At 46.2% G+C, this 15697-nt stretch overlaps 2 protein-coding genes across 9 annotated transcripts in view; one reads left to right on the forward strand and one right to left on the reverse strand.

Moving 5' to 3' along the window:
* Positions 1-5067, reverse strand: part of ZAP70 (zeta chain of T cell receptor associated protein kinase 70) — a 34125-nt gene extending 29058 nt beyond the window's left edge. The window contains exon 1 of one of the 2 annotated variants that reach the window (XM_009667178.2): positions 4259-5067. The gene's annotated coding sequence lies outside the window, so the exon portion shown is untranslated. The remainder of the gene's footprint in view (positions 1-4258) is intronic. The other variant, XM_068919615.1, reaches the window with a different exon arrangement.
* Positions 1-15697, forward strand: part of ADAMTS10 (ADAM metallopeptidase with thrombospondin type 1 motif 10) — an 83102-nt gene that overhangs the window by 10641 nt on the left and 56764 nt on the right. For 3 of the 7 annotated variants that reach the window (XM_068919609.1, XM_068919607.1, XM_068919608.1), the window contains one exon: positions 9476-9758. The exons of 3 other annotated variants lie outside the window; for them this stretch is intronic. The gene's annotated coding sequence lies outside the window, so the exon portion shown is untranslated. Of the gene's footprint in view, positions 1-6795; positions 9759-15697 lie in introns of those variants that run through there. One more of the 7 variants, XM_009667176.2, reaches the window with a different exon arrangement.

The following is a 15697-nucleotide window of genomic DNA, read 5'->3' on the forward strand; positions in this document are numbered from 1 at the left end:
TGAAATTTATGATCGCTGCCCAACAGATGGGAAGTTGAGGCAGGCAGAGAGTAGCGCAGTGCACTGGAGTTCTCCCAAGTCACACTCCTGCTGTCACATCGTGTTGCCTTGCACTGAGCTTGCAGTGATTATCTGGATGATCTAGGATGGGCCCAGGAAGAATATAGTTGGTTTATGCATGCTTTATTAGGGCCAGTGAAGCTCAGAACTGAAGCTTTCTGTGCAGTTTTAAGATCTCATAGAATTTTCAGAAAATACCATGTCTGGCATCTGAAGTCTCTTACCCCATTTACTGTGTCAGACTCTCTAAATCTGTGTTTGAATTCTCTACTGCAATAACTGTGTTGTCTTGCCCCCCTGCAGAGGGGGGGAATTGTATGAAATGTTGCTTTCTGAAGCACTTTAGGATCCTTCACAATAAAGAGCTATGTAGATATTCCAAGGTACAAGTGGCAGGTCCTGCCTGAAGATTCAAATTGTATGGCGTTCATACTGTGTGACTTATGTGCAACTGCCTCTGCTACATTAATTCTGTCATCAGCTGGGAGAAGTCCATAAATCCTCCTTGCATCCCTTCAGGTCCAAATTAGCTATGCAGTTCCTAATAGTTTCAGTCCCATGAGGATATTTTTATGCATGCTCAGAAATAACGTGAACGCACTGTATTGCTGTAAAGGATTCCTGTGTTCTGATGCACCAATCCTGGATTAGGTGCAGTGTGAATTGACTACTGAGCTTGTGCAGGGTCCAACTAATAGTACAGAAAAGTGTTTAGCAGTTCTGATTGCCTTTAACACCTACTGTCCCCAAGGGGGTGAGAGAAGTCTGCATGCTCACAGCTCTGTTATGAAGGACGTGTTCGTATTGCACAGGGCAGCAATCTTTGGAGAAGCTTGGTTACCAGAAATGTTATTAACTGCATTAGCATTGCACTCTCTCTAACCGCAGCTAGATGTTTCCAGTTCCCTGAGTTAGCTCGGGTATCTCTGTGCTGTTCTGTGAATGCACCATAGCGCAGAGGCGGTCACCGATAAACAGAACTGAGTTGGGCACCCCAGTCCTCTTGGGCGTCAAAGGCTGTTGCACAGGCTGCGTGAAGAAGTTTTGGTCCCATGTGACTTAGGAAACTAGGGATCTGGCTAAGCAGCCCTGCAATGAATTGAGAGAAACTGGCAATTAGGTACCCAATTCTTCTCAACAGTTAGTGCGAGTTTGTCACGCTTCTCTAGGATCTTTTGAAATGCTCTGATAGGTGTTGAATTTAAGGCCCCTGCACTTACTCTTTGGCGCTTGCTACTTGCTAAAGTAGCCATAGGGAAGTGGAGGATGATTCTTGTGTTGCCAAAGGCACGTTTAACATCCCAGGACACATCTTCCTAGAGTTGTAGAAAAGGGCCTGAGCATCAGTAAATAATACTTGCTGTCTGATTTGAGCTGGTGGTCAGCTGCGTAGAGGTAATGAGCACTGCACTGGAAAAGACTTGACAGCTCCTGGCTCTGCTAAGGCTATAAACTGGGTAAATACAGTAGAAAAAGAGCTTGGAACCTAACAGTTATTTGTGACTTGACAGCAAAGGTTGAGCATCAGTTGTTCTGTTTGGAGCCATAAAAGTCAAAAGATAAATGAGCCTGAAACCTCACCTGTAACCAAGAGAAGAGTTCTGCAAGATCAGCTGATCTCCTAAAAACACAAGGAGCAGCAGGTTTAAATTATTGTCCTGATAGCAAGGCAGGGTTTAGGCCTTGATTTATCTTCACTAAAGTGGGAGCGCAAATTTTGCATTATCACTGTTGCTCAGGACTTTTTTGAACATCTCCAAACAGAATAAGATTATTTCTTTACCTTAAATCTTCACAAAATATGCTAGTAAACTTCAGACTGCACAGGATTAAGAGATGTTTGCAAGAAATTTCTCTTTTAAAGAAGAAAATTAATACTCTTGGGGGCAGGGGAAACTGAGAACTTGGGCTTCACCAGCCCAGATGTTCTTGCTGAGGCTTACTAGCCCCAAATCGTGGGTATGTATTTGCGTGTGACCAGCATGTTTTTGGGCAAAGCATGTGACTTGTAAGTGGTAATGGAAGTTTACGTTCACAGTCTGTCATTTCCTATGTGAAAAGGTCTTTTGAATTTTGAAATATGCCACTAACAGGCAGCTTGCTACCTCTCTTTCTCAAGTGGAAAACTGAGGCACAGCAATAGTGGGCAGATTTGCACAGGCCTTTACCATTATGGTAAAGGCTTTTTGATGTTTCATTGACTTATATGAGAATTTGGGAACTGGGGTTCCTGAGATCTTGGTTCAGGCTTTATCCTTCCTGCCTTTCTCAGAGTTGCCACAGCTTTGTCACCTGGTTGTCTGTGTCCTATAGAAAGCACCCCAGGTTTTCCCCAGCTCCTGTTACCTGTTTTGCCTTCTGGGCTTTTTCCAGCTTGGCCCACCCGTCTCTGCTGTGTAAATCCAAACCCTTCAGGGCCCTCACTGGAGCCACTGGGGGTTATTATGAGATTAAGTTAGCACAAGTTAGTGATCAAAACTATATTTAAAAATGCATGTTGTTGCATTGGTGAAGGAGAGGATGAACAAGTATTATACCTTGAAATTTCTAACCTAGTCTGTGAGATACAGGGCTGCCATGTGGCTTAGCAGTGATTCCTGGGAAGGCAGGTGCTAGACAAGGTACGTGGAGCTTTAAATCACTTGATAGCAGTCATGTATGCTCCTATACTTCCAACCCTCCAGATTCATTTTCTGCCTTACTGTTTGATAGTGCTTGTCCTAATAACAACCACTTCACGCATCTCTTTCTGTTCCTGGTCATGTTGCTCAATTCAGATCCACAAAATCATTAGAGGTGAAAAGTAGGTCTGTCAGTGGCCATATCTGCACTTTTGTGCTGCTGGTCCCACCTGCTTCAGGGTTTGTGAGTCAAAGCTTGTCTTAACTAACATATGTGTTGCCATTTCTGACCACATCTGCCTTCTCAGACTTTCACTGCTTAAGTAGAGTTTTACGCAGCAGGTTCAGTGGCCTTAGATCACATACAAAGCCTGATGTTTCAAAGGCTTTCTGTTCCTTGCAAAAGCCAGTTGCTTTATAGGGCAGTATAGGCAGCAGCATAATGCTTGCTATCTAACGGTTAAAGTTCTCCTTGGGAAACCCTCATTCCGGTTTAGGTCTCAGTGGGAAACAGCTCTTACAAGGAAGCCATTAAATGCACATGCATTTCCATGTGGATGCTACATGCTACTGTAGTATGTTTAGGAAATTGTTTTCTCAGGAGCATCAGCAAGTGTAACAGGAACTTGGGCCCCTTTTCCGCTCAAGAGGAAAAAGGATGAATGTTTCAAGAAACAAAAATCATAAGTGTACCAGAAGTATAACCTCTTAGATCAGCTTGTTCATCTCCCTGCCGGTGAAAGAGCCTTCTGCCTCATCCCTTCTCCAGTTCCTTTTCCAGTTCTGCCCATGGGATGGGGTTTCCCCACATGCCTGCACTGTTTATTCCACAGTCTAACAGATCTGAGCGTTAGGAAATGTTTTCTGAGGCTTAATCTCAACTTTCCTTTGTTTCAGTTTATTCCGTAACACTATGGACTGTGTTTGAATTGATGGGACTTGGAGTTGTGCCTGTTTTCGCAGAAAAGTGCAGAGCAATAACAGATGAGATGACAAAGAAGCTAAGGAAGTGAACGGGAATTTGCCGAAGGCCTGTTTTTGAGTATAGTTGTTGTTCCATTTATCAGTATGGAACTCTAAAGCCCCTCTCCTCAATTATGTGGTGCATTATTCAATAGGTGCCAGGGATCCTAAGCACAGAAGTCATCTCTCCACGTTGCCCCTAGGTTTTTAGATAGTGCTCAGCTGAATTTAATGAGAAGCTTCTAAGGAAGACAATTTTTAACATGGTGTCCAGATGTAAAGGAAAGAATGGCTGGCCCTGTCTGTTGGACTACTGGCCATCATTTTGGCTTCTAACCTGTGCAGCTCTCCACAAATCACAAAAAGAAAGCGTGATCTCTCTGCCACTGTACCTATTTTTTCCTAAAACGATGGAGTAGTCAGCAGAAGAGCTAGAGCAGTCTCATGGGGAATTAAATTGGGCCTACCAATGTTGACATTTCACAAGTTCCCCCCCTCCCACCAGTAAAGCCTTGATGCCGCCGGGGCGCACAGAAAGATATGCAGAGCAGGAACAAAGAAGCCATGTCGCGTAACAGCTACTGAACATGCTGACAGCCGAAGCAGTGTCTTACCTGGCTTTGCAGATGTGGACAATGTCTTGTTAGAGCTCCGTTACATCAATTGTGAAGAAAGAAAGGGGAGAAGGAAGGGAAGAACGTCCTTCAGCAAACAAGAAATTTGTTGATTGTGGAAGATGGGAGGGGAACAGGCCGCACCATCCAGTGAGCTGTCTGGCATTCAGTAACCTCCGTTTGCTGGTTTCTTTGAAATGTGACCTATTTCCTTGTTGCACAGGAAAGGAAAGAAGAGAAAATAAAAGCTGTGCAGCTCTGAAGAGTGAACAAGTTCCGAGAACCTTCTCAATGCCAGGGCGTAACAGTCCCTTATGGAAGAAAACAAACCCGATGGAGGTAGTGAAGAGCTGTCGTTATTTAAACAAATGTTGCGCTGTGGGAAAACGTTGCCTGGAGAGCAGCAAAGGCCTCGTCTGGCCTGTGGAACGGATGTTCAGGGGGAATTGAGTCCTTTTGCACAAGTTAATGCCTGCCATGCCATGGTGTGCCCCTTGGAAGTCACAAGGGGGCAAGGGGAGTTCTGTCAGTCTGAATTTTCAGCCTCCAGCTTGGAGGCTACAGAGGAAGGCTCTCTGTTTGGGGCTTCTTTGATGTAACAGCTTGTGATGGTCAGGAACTGAAATCAGTAACCCAAGAAGCCTCTTCCAGTCTTTTTTTTCTTGTTTTCTGTTCTGCTCTCTAGCTCTTTGTAGTGCAGAAGTGCCCTTACTAAGAGCTGGGCCAAGCATTCTCCAACACCAAAATAAGCACTATTTGATGGAATTGGAATGGCTTTCAGCTGCTCCTCAAGGACAGATCTCTCTTCCAGAAGGAAGTGTGCGTGTTTCTTAACTAGCCATGGTAAACCTCTCATTACCACTTGTCAGCTCATTAGCTTTGAAGAGATGAGTAAAGGGTCAGTGTTCAGTGCCAGTTCTCAGTGACTGAGAAGAAAGGCTACAGCATCATGACCATCCTACACGTTGCAAAGTGCTGAACAGAGAAGGTCCCAGCGAGATGGGTGGGGAATTCCAATGTGTCTGTTGCATACAGAAGACTCTCTGCTGCTGAAGACTCTACCATATTAAGAAGTTGGGACCAGAGCTGTGATGATGGCAAGTTGAGTTTGCTGATAATCAAGATTTTTATGGAGTAAAAGAAGCCTTAATAGGGCTACATATGCAAAATATGGGCTATCCTTGAACATTAGTCAACTGTATGGCATTTCATTACTGAATCCCACTTGGAGTCCTGGGTTTATGCTTTGTACATGCAGCAGTACGAGATATTTATGAAGAAATCAGTTTCAAATGCAAAGCAAGATCCTGAGACAGATGAGAGTCACCTAGGCGGTTTGCAAGTGTGAAAAATGAAGCATTCTGACCTAGCTAACCTTACAGTGAGTGGAGAGCTCGTCCTGCGCCTGCAGCAAGGCTCACCTGCACATTTGTCCTTTGCCCAGAGTCTCCGCTAAATTTAAAGCAAAATATAGTGATCTTGGCAATTGTTCTTTTCTGGCTGTGTTCTCAAAGCTACTTAGCAGCTCTTTTGAGCTGTAGGTAAAATGGGCTTGGTGTCTCCCAAACTTGTATCTGTTATAACACCTGGAATTAGTTAAAAATCTGCTTCTTACTGTTGAGCAATTAGCTTGATTTTTCCGCTAGTGGAGAGAGATACAAAAACTTTTTTTACAGCTGGTCTCCTTTGCAGGTTCTCAACAACCTGCAATATTTGGGCTACAAACAGAGCAGTCTCTTATAGTGGTAGCTAAAAGGCGGAAGAGAGCATTGTTGTGTTAGTACTGTACAAACAAAAAGGATTAGTCCATAGTGAAGTAGCTAGTCCCAATGTGGACTTCTGGCCAGGCTGTGATGTACAGCCAGAACTGGGACGTTTGCCCAGGCCTTGCCGTTTAGACATAGCAAGAGCCTTTTATTTTTTTATGTACAAAATGATTATACAAAATGACTCCTTGAAGCCTCAGCACCATCCCTTTTGTGCTTTAATGGCACCAAAGGTTCTGCAACTTTACAAGCCTTGAAATGAGCCCTAGCCTCTGTGTGTCCTGCAAACTGCTGTTGCATGCTGCTGTTGGGCATTCTGAGTGCATTTGGGCATCTGCCAGCGTGGCCAAGAAGAGATGGTTGTCATGTTTGCCTGGAAGCATTGTTCTTTGCTGTATTTACCCAAGGCCTGATGAGATTCCGCATGGCATCCCTGTAGGGTTTTCAGCAACCAGGTGCTGCGTTAAGGGTTTTGCAGATGCTGTGCGCTGGAGAGCTGAGTATGCAGCCTCTGCCCTGTGCAGCCACATGAGGGTGCAATGTCACCGGGCTGCTGAGTCTATGCTGGCCTTGGGGACTTGGTCCTAGCACAGCTGAGAACTGGGCTCCCACTCTGTCACCCTGCAGGACTAAGGAGGCGGAGGAGCCAGAGAGGATTTCAAGGCTCTCCTGGAAATATGTCTTCCTCTCCCTATCCCAGAAGGGGAGGGAGCAAGAGTGGCTCTAGCTGGCACTGTCTGATCTTGGAAAATAGAGGCCTGGATAGGCTTCGGAGACATGCCCAGACTAGACTAAGACCTTGTTTCTGAGCTAAGGAATTTGCTTGGTCTGGTGCTAGGATGAGAGAGGCCTTAGAGCAAAGCTGTGCTTGGGTACAGGGTTAGGGAGGTTTTGGCACCAGGAACGCATATGAGGATGCAAAATCTGATCCTGTTTGTCAGGAGTCCCTAGCACTGTATTTACCATCCAGCAGGGATTGTAGCCTCTGGTGCAAGGACACACTGCACTACAGGAAAGAGCATGTAGCTGTGGGGAGGGAGAGGGACAGGTAGCCTGCAACTGCTTGCTCTTGAGCAGGAAAGATGGTGTTGCAACCTTGCTCCCTTTTAATTGCACACAGTGTCTTTGAGGGCAAGCTTCAGCAAACAGTATTCATTTGAAAGCCCCTCATCTGGCACTGGGCCACATTCTGGGCAATTAATTTTTGCATGGCCAGAAGCGGCACTGCTCAATTAAAGCCCAAGTACTTTGTTTAGTTGCTCTTTTATGTATGCTTTGGGGGCTCAGACAATGGCTAACACAGCCTGAAGAGGAAAGAAACCCCTCTTTCCACCCAGTCAGGGAACCAGCCAAAAATCCAGCCCAGCAGTTGCTTTCTCTTTGAACTCCATTTTCAGAAAGAGAGGTAGGCCATGCCTGTAATGAAGAGCAGTCTTGAGCTAGTGTTTGGTGGTCTTACATCTTTGCCCACGATGGGACAGGGGCTCTCAAGGCTAATTCTCACTGCATGGCATTGGGATGTCCTAGCTGCAGATTGGTGCCGCACCAGGAGCGAGTCCAGGGCTGGGCACGCGCACAGTCAGGCCTCTGCTTCTGGGCTCAAAGGATGTTTCCCTTTGTTGTTGCTGTCTTGAAGCTGTTAGGACCAGCTTGCCAGCTACTAGGCAATAACACATACTCAGAAACCAGTGGAGGCTCAGAAGCCCCAGAGCTGCAGAGCACTGGCAGGCTGGACAATGTCTTCCTCTTCCACGGGCATCTTGGCTACTGTCAAAGGTAGGACTTTGGACTAGGTGGACTCTTGGTTTCAGTCACTGTGGCCACACTTGCATTCTTGTAGGTGGAGGAAGGCACTGGAATATAACTCCCTTCTCGGGCATCTGCTCAGATCACACTGCTGCTCCCTCAGAGAAGTGGAGCTCAAAGAGGTTCAATAAGTAAATGTTTATGTAGATTAATGAAAGGAAAACCATTATGTGAAAAGATACAACCTTTGGTTCAGAGTCAGTCTTGCACTTAGTTTGAGAGCCAGGAGGATATACTGTGAAAAGAACTGCAGGTTCCTTGTCGCCTTAATCCTCTTCCTTAGGCATCCCAAGGCCAGAATCTGCCTAGGAAGTAGGGCTGGCCAGACCTTTGATTTTCCCCTCCGTGGGAAAACGTGCTTCGTTCCCATTCAACAGCCAGATATCTGTGAAGACCTGCACTGGATAGTGCCAGGACCGTCCGGAAGAGCTGTGGCTGCATGGGACTGCCCTTTAGGGCCGAATCCTGTGGATTGGGCACTGCACGTACCTAGAACGGGCCACAGCAGGACACACAGTGGGGTCTCATATTCAGGGAGTTTAGTCTATGACTTAGCTTACCCTTCCCGTTCTGCATTTCATCCCTTACCCTTCAGTCAGTTGTTCTTACGCTGAAAGGGTCCTTGGGGGATGGTTTTTGGGCTCCTGTGTTGGCAGGGATGGGCTCAGAGTGGAGGTGAGGTGCCTGATACACTGCACTTTACTGGATCTGTCCAACATGGCCTTCCATGGGGCTGTGTCTATATCCACAGGGAAGCAGCTCAGCACATGGGAGCTCAGAAGGGGCCTTTTTTATAATATTTGCAGCATTGCCATGTAATTCTCTCATCACCAAGGTTTACATGTTCAGCTTTCTAATCTCAAAGACGACTCAGATGGAAGAAGGAAATGAGCTCCTGCCCTTTATTGTTGCATACTGTTTTATGTGTCCTGAGAGCTTTGTTTTTAAACAAGCACTATTTTATTATTTGCAGTGTTTATTCTTTACTTTAGAAATGTATTGTCCTCTGTGGGACACTCCATGGTGGCAGTAGAACATGATAAACTGTGGCGTCAGGAGAGCCAACAGGGTGAAAATGATTGGGAAGGGAAGGGACCTTTTCGAACATTAGCAAACTCTTGAGGGCTTTTTTAAATGTAATGCCAAAGCCTAACACTCCTATAGAGTAAAATTGTCCTTGTTAAGGTCATTTCCTCAGACTTGCGCTGGCTTTTTTAAAGAATTTTCAAAGCTGCAGTTAAAATGAAGGATGGGAATTTTGTTTGTTTTGGAAAAAAAACAAAAGCCCTGGCTTGCTTTCTCTGTTCTCTCCTGTGTGCCACCGTCAGCCCTATCTTTTTTGCTTTATTGCTTTTATTGGGCTATTTTATTGGCCAAGGAGCAGACCTCCAGCCATTGCACTTGGTGCTCTGCAAACACAGCCCAAACAGGCAGGGCAAGCCGGGGAAGGATGTTGCCTGTTTCTTTGCAAAACGGCTTAGCTGATTAGTTTTATACTGTTGCAGGAAAGACCTGCCTTCTGCACTGATGTCAGCAGTCAGGGCGGGACTTTTACAGCCCTGTGGGTTTGGGATTTTTTTTGGATAATCCTGGCAAAATTCCTGAGCAAAGGGTTTTTTTTTTTTTTTTTTTTTTTTTTGAGCAGCCCCTATACATGCTGCTTCTGAGCCGCTCTCTTATTACTGCTCACTTCCTGAAAGGAGACTTTTTAGTAAAGCCTCTAACTCTAGCACTGCCTGAGTCTGACAGAAGAAGGTTATTGAGGAAGACGACATAAACGCTCAGCCTGGAAACTTTCTGACACAAGCAAGACTGAGAGGGAGAGAGAAGCTTTTGGCTGCTGTTGGGAAGAGAAAAAAAAAAAAAAAGAAAGAAGCTCAAAGAATTAAAAGAGGAAAAAGAAGAAAGAGGGGAAAACGCTAGAAAAGGTAAAACACTCTTTAAAATAATTTTTCCAGAGAAAACCTCTTTGAGGTTGGAATGGGGTGGTCTGGGGTGGAGGTTATGTGAATGTTCTTTGAAATCAGAACTATCTCACTGGAGAAGGAATGAGCCTGAAGAATATTGCACGCTGGAAAAACATTTATGAGAATGAAAACCATGTTCACCCTTCTCCAACATTCAGAGTTTCCATAAAAACTCCGGGTTGTGTTTCAAAGTGTCTGCAGACAGCAGGAGTCAGGCATCTGCACTCGCGCGCTCTCCGTCTCTCTCGCCTCCCCCTTTCCCCGCACCACTCTACTTTTTTTTATTGCATTAAGCCATCTGATCGCATGCTTGCTGCTCTCAAGGAGGGTTCTCTTATGCAGACCTGCTGTGGGTGAAACTCTTAATTACAGAAAGCAAAAGCTATAATCCCCATTGGAGAATTATATGTTCCTTGCTGTCCTCATTCCTGAGAATAAACACATATTGCATTCCCTCTCCTGCTTTCGCTGTCTCTCTCCATCTCCAGGAGCTGCCAATGCCTCTTTCCCTCCCGTACAATGTGGTCAGAGGATTATAAACTGTCTGCCCTGAAAAAGCTGCGATGTCATTAACTTCATCTGCATCACCAGACATTTGGCCCTGTTACACTAGCTGTATATTTTGCTACTTCGATTATATTTTGAAGGCTTTTTTTTTTTTTTTTAAAAAAAACCCTCATAACATGTTATTTTAAACTTCAAAGTAAATATTAGTGATGGTGAAGTGCCAGAAGATTATCTCATTAGAGCTGAAGGAGCTGTACTATGAATAGAAAGGAGTTTATAAAATAACCTTGGCAAATATCTACCAGAGGGGAAGGATCAAATCAAGAGGGAAGTATAAAGCTGCACTAGTCTGAGCTGCACTTCAGGGCAGGCACCTTGCTTTGGCGCCAGCCACGGCTGTGCAGTAAAATGTAAATTTTCAAACTGAGGCAAGGTTTTGGAGGCTTTTCTGGTCAGGTGTAAACATGGGTGTAAATGTCAGGGGGCTCTTTCATTTTCCTATTTCAGTCCATGCCAGTACCCATATCGGCTGGAGATGGCTAAGCCACTTTGCAGATATCTGTTTCCTATTCTGTTTATTAATGTTGTTAGCAGGGCTCGCACAGTGACAGTGCGTGATCGTGTGCATGACGAGTGGCAGCAAGACAATTCTTGCAATCTTCTTGGTTTTGATCTCCTTTCCACCAGACGGTAGTAGGGGAAATGCCTTGTTGGGCAGCCTGGATGCATCCCCAGCCTGAGTCAGAGTGCTCCCTTTGCTCACTAGAGCTTTGCCCAGACTAATTTTAAATGCCTCAGTCAATGAGGCTTTCTCCATCTCTTGGGAGCTTGTTCCACTGTTGCGAAGTTTCTCCATATATGGAACATGCCGTTTCGGTTACTCCAACCTCTCCTTCCCATTGTTCTTGGTTAGACCCACAGGCAGCACCCTCTCGTTTCCTTCTCCTTTGACATTTAAAACCTCCAGCACTCATAGGTGCTTCTCCAGTTGTATCCTGCAAGCAGCTGCTTAGCTGGTAGACGGTGCAACAACGAAGGTGGTATAATCTCATCTTGTAAAACAGTTCTGTCCCACTGTCTTATTGGGACTTATTTGGCAGAGGAACGCCCCGACAAGCCACGAATGATTGATAAGGTGAAGCATGATGCTAAGGGAAGATATTGCCTGCTTCAACGTGAACGGTTTCTGCTACTCATGTACTCTCCTTCTAAGTACAACCTGACAACCTGTAACATGAGAGCCTCTGTTATCGCTGATGATTCAGGGTCACCCCGAGACTGTTTCCAAGAGGAATAGGTGTGCTTATGCAGCTCTGGTCCGGAGATGGCGTATGTGCACTGCTACCTAGAGGAACTGCCCCATGGAGAGCTTTCCAGTGACCTCGGTGTATGCCACATCAGGCCCATGCAGGAGAGTATTCTCTCCAAGCACTTATCAAAGTTTATTAGAAACCCCCAACTCCAAAAACCACTCTTCTTGCCAAGTTTCCAGCAATTAGTTCATTCTAAAGCAGAAACACTGCAGGATGTATTTGTCACGTCCTGTCCTGCCCTAGATCTAGAGTTAGCACAAGTGAACTTAAAACAATTTGAAACAAATTTGTTTGTTTTTTAAACAGTTCACTAGTGTTTTGGATGATGTGTCAGCTCAGATGTGCTGAAGATACGTAAGTCAAAAAAATGTTGGCTTGACCCCACAGCCATAGGAAATATTTGCAGGGCAAGTAGTTGCAAATGTTTCCTGGGAATTTGTAAGCCAGTCAGATCTGATGTAAAGCTTTTGCAGAGCAAGAAACCTGGAAAACCACTAGTCTCTATAGAGACCCGTTTGCAGCACTGAGGGATATTTTAAAGGGATACCATCAAGGCAAATCTTCCCATCTTGCTTACTCTTAAGTGCCTTGCTTACTCTAAATGCCTTACATTGTCTGCAACCAATTTAAGAGTCAGGAGATTCTCCACTGGGACAACATGGCCAAAATATTTTAGATCCATATGATTTCAGGGGTGCTACATCAGTGATGCATGTTAAGGGCAGGGTTTCCATCCATCCAGCTTGCTCCATTGCTGCTGTTCTCTCACCTTCTGGATTCACCCGCCTTGGGAAAAGAAATGCTTGTGATATGCTGTGGCTGTGTATTCAGCATCTTTCAGCTTTCAGCATCACTTATGATCCCAGCCCACCAATTATCACTGTTGCGTTTCCACTCTTCCATTTTAGCTCCATTTTTGAAAAGAAAGCGATTTCAAGCAAATCTATTCCTATGCAATTCTGCAAGTGCTGAACTCAGACAATCATAAATCTTGGTTCTAGCCTTAGCTGAAGTTACGGGTGAAATCCTGGTCTTCCGCTGTGGGAGTTTTGCCACCGACTTCAACAGGACCAAGGTCTTACCCAGAAGTGGCTTGCTTCAGTCAAAACCACAGTGCAAATAACTAGCTCAGTCCTATTTGGGTTAGCAGCTCTTTATTCCCTAGCCATGAACTAAGGCAGCTCTTCTGTGGCTGCGCACAGATAAATGTACTTGGTGACCTTTTGGTTGCAGCTTCCTCATTAGGAAGCGGCACATGCCTGTGAGACTCAATATTTTCAGTTCCACCCTGCCATACCCCATCAAATGCAAACCATCTGGGCCATATGTTTCCTCGGACAGAGAACCTGCAGGGAAGGGAAAAGGCCCCCTGAACTCTCAGCACAGCAGATCTCTTGGAGCTCACTTAAGGGAGCCGGAGACTGGAGAGGGTCTGCCGATTGTCCGCATCTCTGAGAGCTGGAGGGAATCCATAGCCCAATAGCTCAGTCCCTGCAGCATCTGTAAGAAGATTTCAACCTGCCTCAGAGCTCCCTGATGCGTTCCTCCGTGGAAAAGTGTCTTGGGGTGTGTGGGAGGTCTGTCACACGGCCTTACACAAAGAGGGCCCCAGAATGATCACATGGGAGGGGCACCATGCTCTTGCACAGACTTTCTGCTTAAGCATAGTCAGATCACTCATTCTCCCTTTGCCTTGGTTTCCTCTGCTGTAAAATGAAGCTAATATTTACTGATGAACAGGAACATTTTGAGAAGACAGAGAAGGTTGTGAGCTACTGGGATGTGATGGCAACAGCAGCTATCAAGTTCTTGCAGATAAGCTGGGCTGTATGTTTGCGTTACTGTACACCTTAACAACCTGTAAGACTGGGTGCTGTACACACATCTGTAGAGGGATCTGTAGATCTTAATGCTATGGTACTGAAAACTCATAGACCAAGCAGGCAGCAACACAGAGCAGATCATTAAAAGCTACCACTCTGGCCAGCTGGTGCTCCTCGCACTAGGTTCCCTTTCTCTGTCTCTCTGTAATGCAATAGCGTCTCTGAAAGAACGCATTTCTTCTGCTTTTCTGAAGGGACACCTTGGTCCAGACCAGTTTTACTGCTACAGGGCCGCATTCCACAGTTAACTGCGTTTACTCCAAGTCACTTCTGCATGCGATCCTGTGAGATAGCCTGTGAGATAGTTTCAGGATCTAAGCCTGATTTAATGTCAGTTAACCCTGTTCTGACAGAGGGGATTGGACCAGAGATCTGAAGCTCCTTCTGACCTCAATTATTGTCTGATTCAATGTGGCAGGACTAAATGGGTTGCAGGAGACAGGCGATGCTGTGGCTTGCACTCCTTCCACTGTCCAGCGCTGTGCTATTGCTGCACGCAGCATTAGATGCTGCTGTGCTGTGGGGATGCTATGGCCTTGTGGTTCACTGCAGGTCCCATCGTGCTTCTTGCAGCCACTCTGGGTGACGGGAGTTGCCTGTAATGCTCTTTTCCCTGGGAGGGGGGCTGCACACTGCTGGAGGTACTCAGGTAGCCAGGTAGAGCTCACTTGTTCCTCTAGCTTCAGGAAATGAGTCTGTGCTGTACTGTGGGTGTACCTGGTGTGGCAGGTGATGGGACGGGCCGCAGCGAGGTCTCTGCCCTCTAACACAGCACTTTTGATCTGGTGACCAGATGCATCGTGGTGCGGAGGGTCCCAGAGCAGGTATAGCACTGCAGATGCATGAGACATGCCAAACTTTCAGGGCAGTTTGAGGAAGGAGCCAGGTTTGGGAATGCTGCACTCTGTGTGGGACAGATCTGTGTGAGATACAGCCATAGTAAACCTGCAATTGCCTAAACTGGGACCCACAGCTCACCTCTTCCATACTCAAGATCCTTCCTAAAGAGAGCTGGGGGTAGTTATGCAGGTGAAGGTAGCTTGGTGGTGGCACAATAGGATGTTCATCTTTTTGTAACGCAGGGAATCTGTGCCCTGCGTTGCCATGAGCGTTGTATATGCGGGTGCATAGTGACTGTTGAAAGGCTGCTGGAGGAGCAAGTTTGGCCAGGATGCAAATAGTGACATGTGGCAGTTGCAGTGGATGTGTGCCTGTTCTCTTCCCTGCCTGTTCAGAGGTGTGAATGACCCTGTCCTTTCTGAGAGCCTGGGGGAATTTCCTGACCTACTGAGCACACTAGAGCAGAATTGCTTCTTGCTGTTGCGGCAGGAAAAGTAGGACCATGTGAAGGGAGCAGCTTGTGCTGAGGCCGAGGAGATGTGGATTGAACTCTGACAATGACCTCCCCCCCCCCCCAAAAAAAAAAAAAGAAGGGATCACAGTAGGGCTGTTCACTCTTGCACGCAGTGCAGCTTAGGTGGCTGCGAGCCGGTGCAAGGTCTGTGCTCCCTTTGAACTGCTAACTGGAAAGCAGACTGTTTTCTGGGGGAAGAAGTTTCTGGCAATTGCAAACCTGGGCTAACACCCAGGCAGTTCTGTAAAAGGGCTACAGCTGGTATTTGGGGCTCTGGATTCACTTGGGACTTTTACTTGCTTTCTGAAGCTTACGCGCATGAAGTGTGCACTCTCACGCATGTAGCTGTGTGACAGCTGGTGTGCCTGTGCACACACGAGTGGCAGACTCCTGACAAGATCTCCGGAGCGGATTTTCAGGTACTCTGCGCCTGTAACTCTAGATGTTCACTAACCACGTGAACACATGCACAAGAATGTGGATAGGGAGAAGATTTATGAGGGTGGAAGGCTCTCACACAAACATGGAGATGGTAGATATAAAAGCAACATTGTGCATGGAGTATCCAGATGTATTGATGGTACATGATAGCATGCAGGCAATGCACACAGAGGGCATGTGAGTACCAAAGGCAGACATGCCTGCAGGTGATGTGTATCCTCATACAGAGGTGGCATCCACCCATGTGGATCGCACAGCCACACACACAGCTGCAGACCTGGTCTACATGCATGTGGATGGCATGTGCATACTTACATGTGGGGCACATGTGCGTAGCTGGTGAGGGCACAGTGCTGTAGGTGAGGTGCAATTTCTTTCACTGACTGTTTGGTCGTCTTTTTA

Source organism: Struthio camelus, chromosome 26, assembly GCF_040807025.1.
Source record: "Struthio camelus isolate bStrCam1 chromosome 26, bStrCam1.hap1, whole genome shotgun sequence".
Lineage (NCBI taxonomy): Eukaryota > Metazoa > Chordata > Aves > Struthioniformes > Struthionidae > Struthio > Struthio camelus.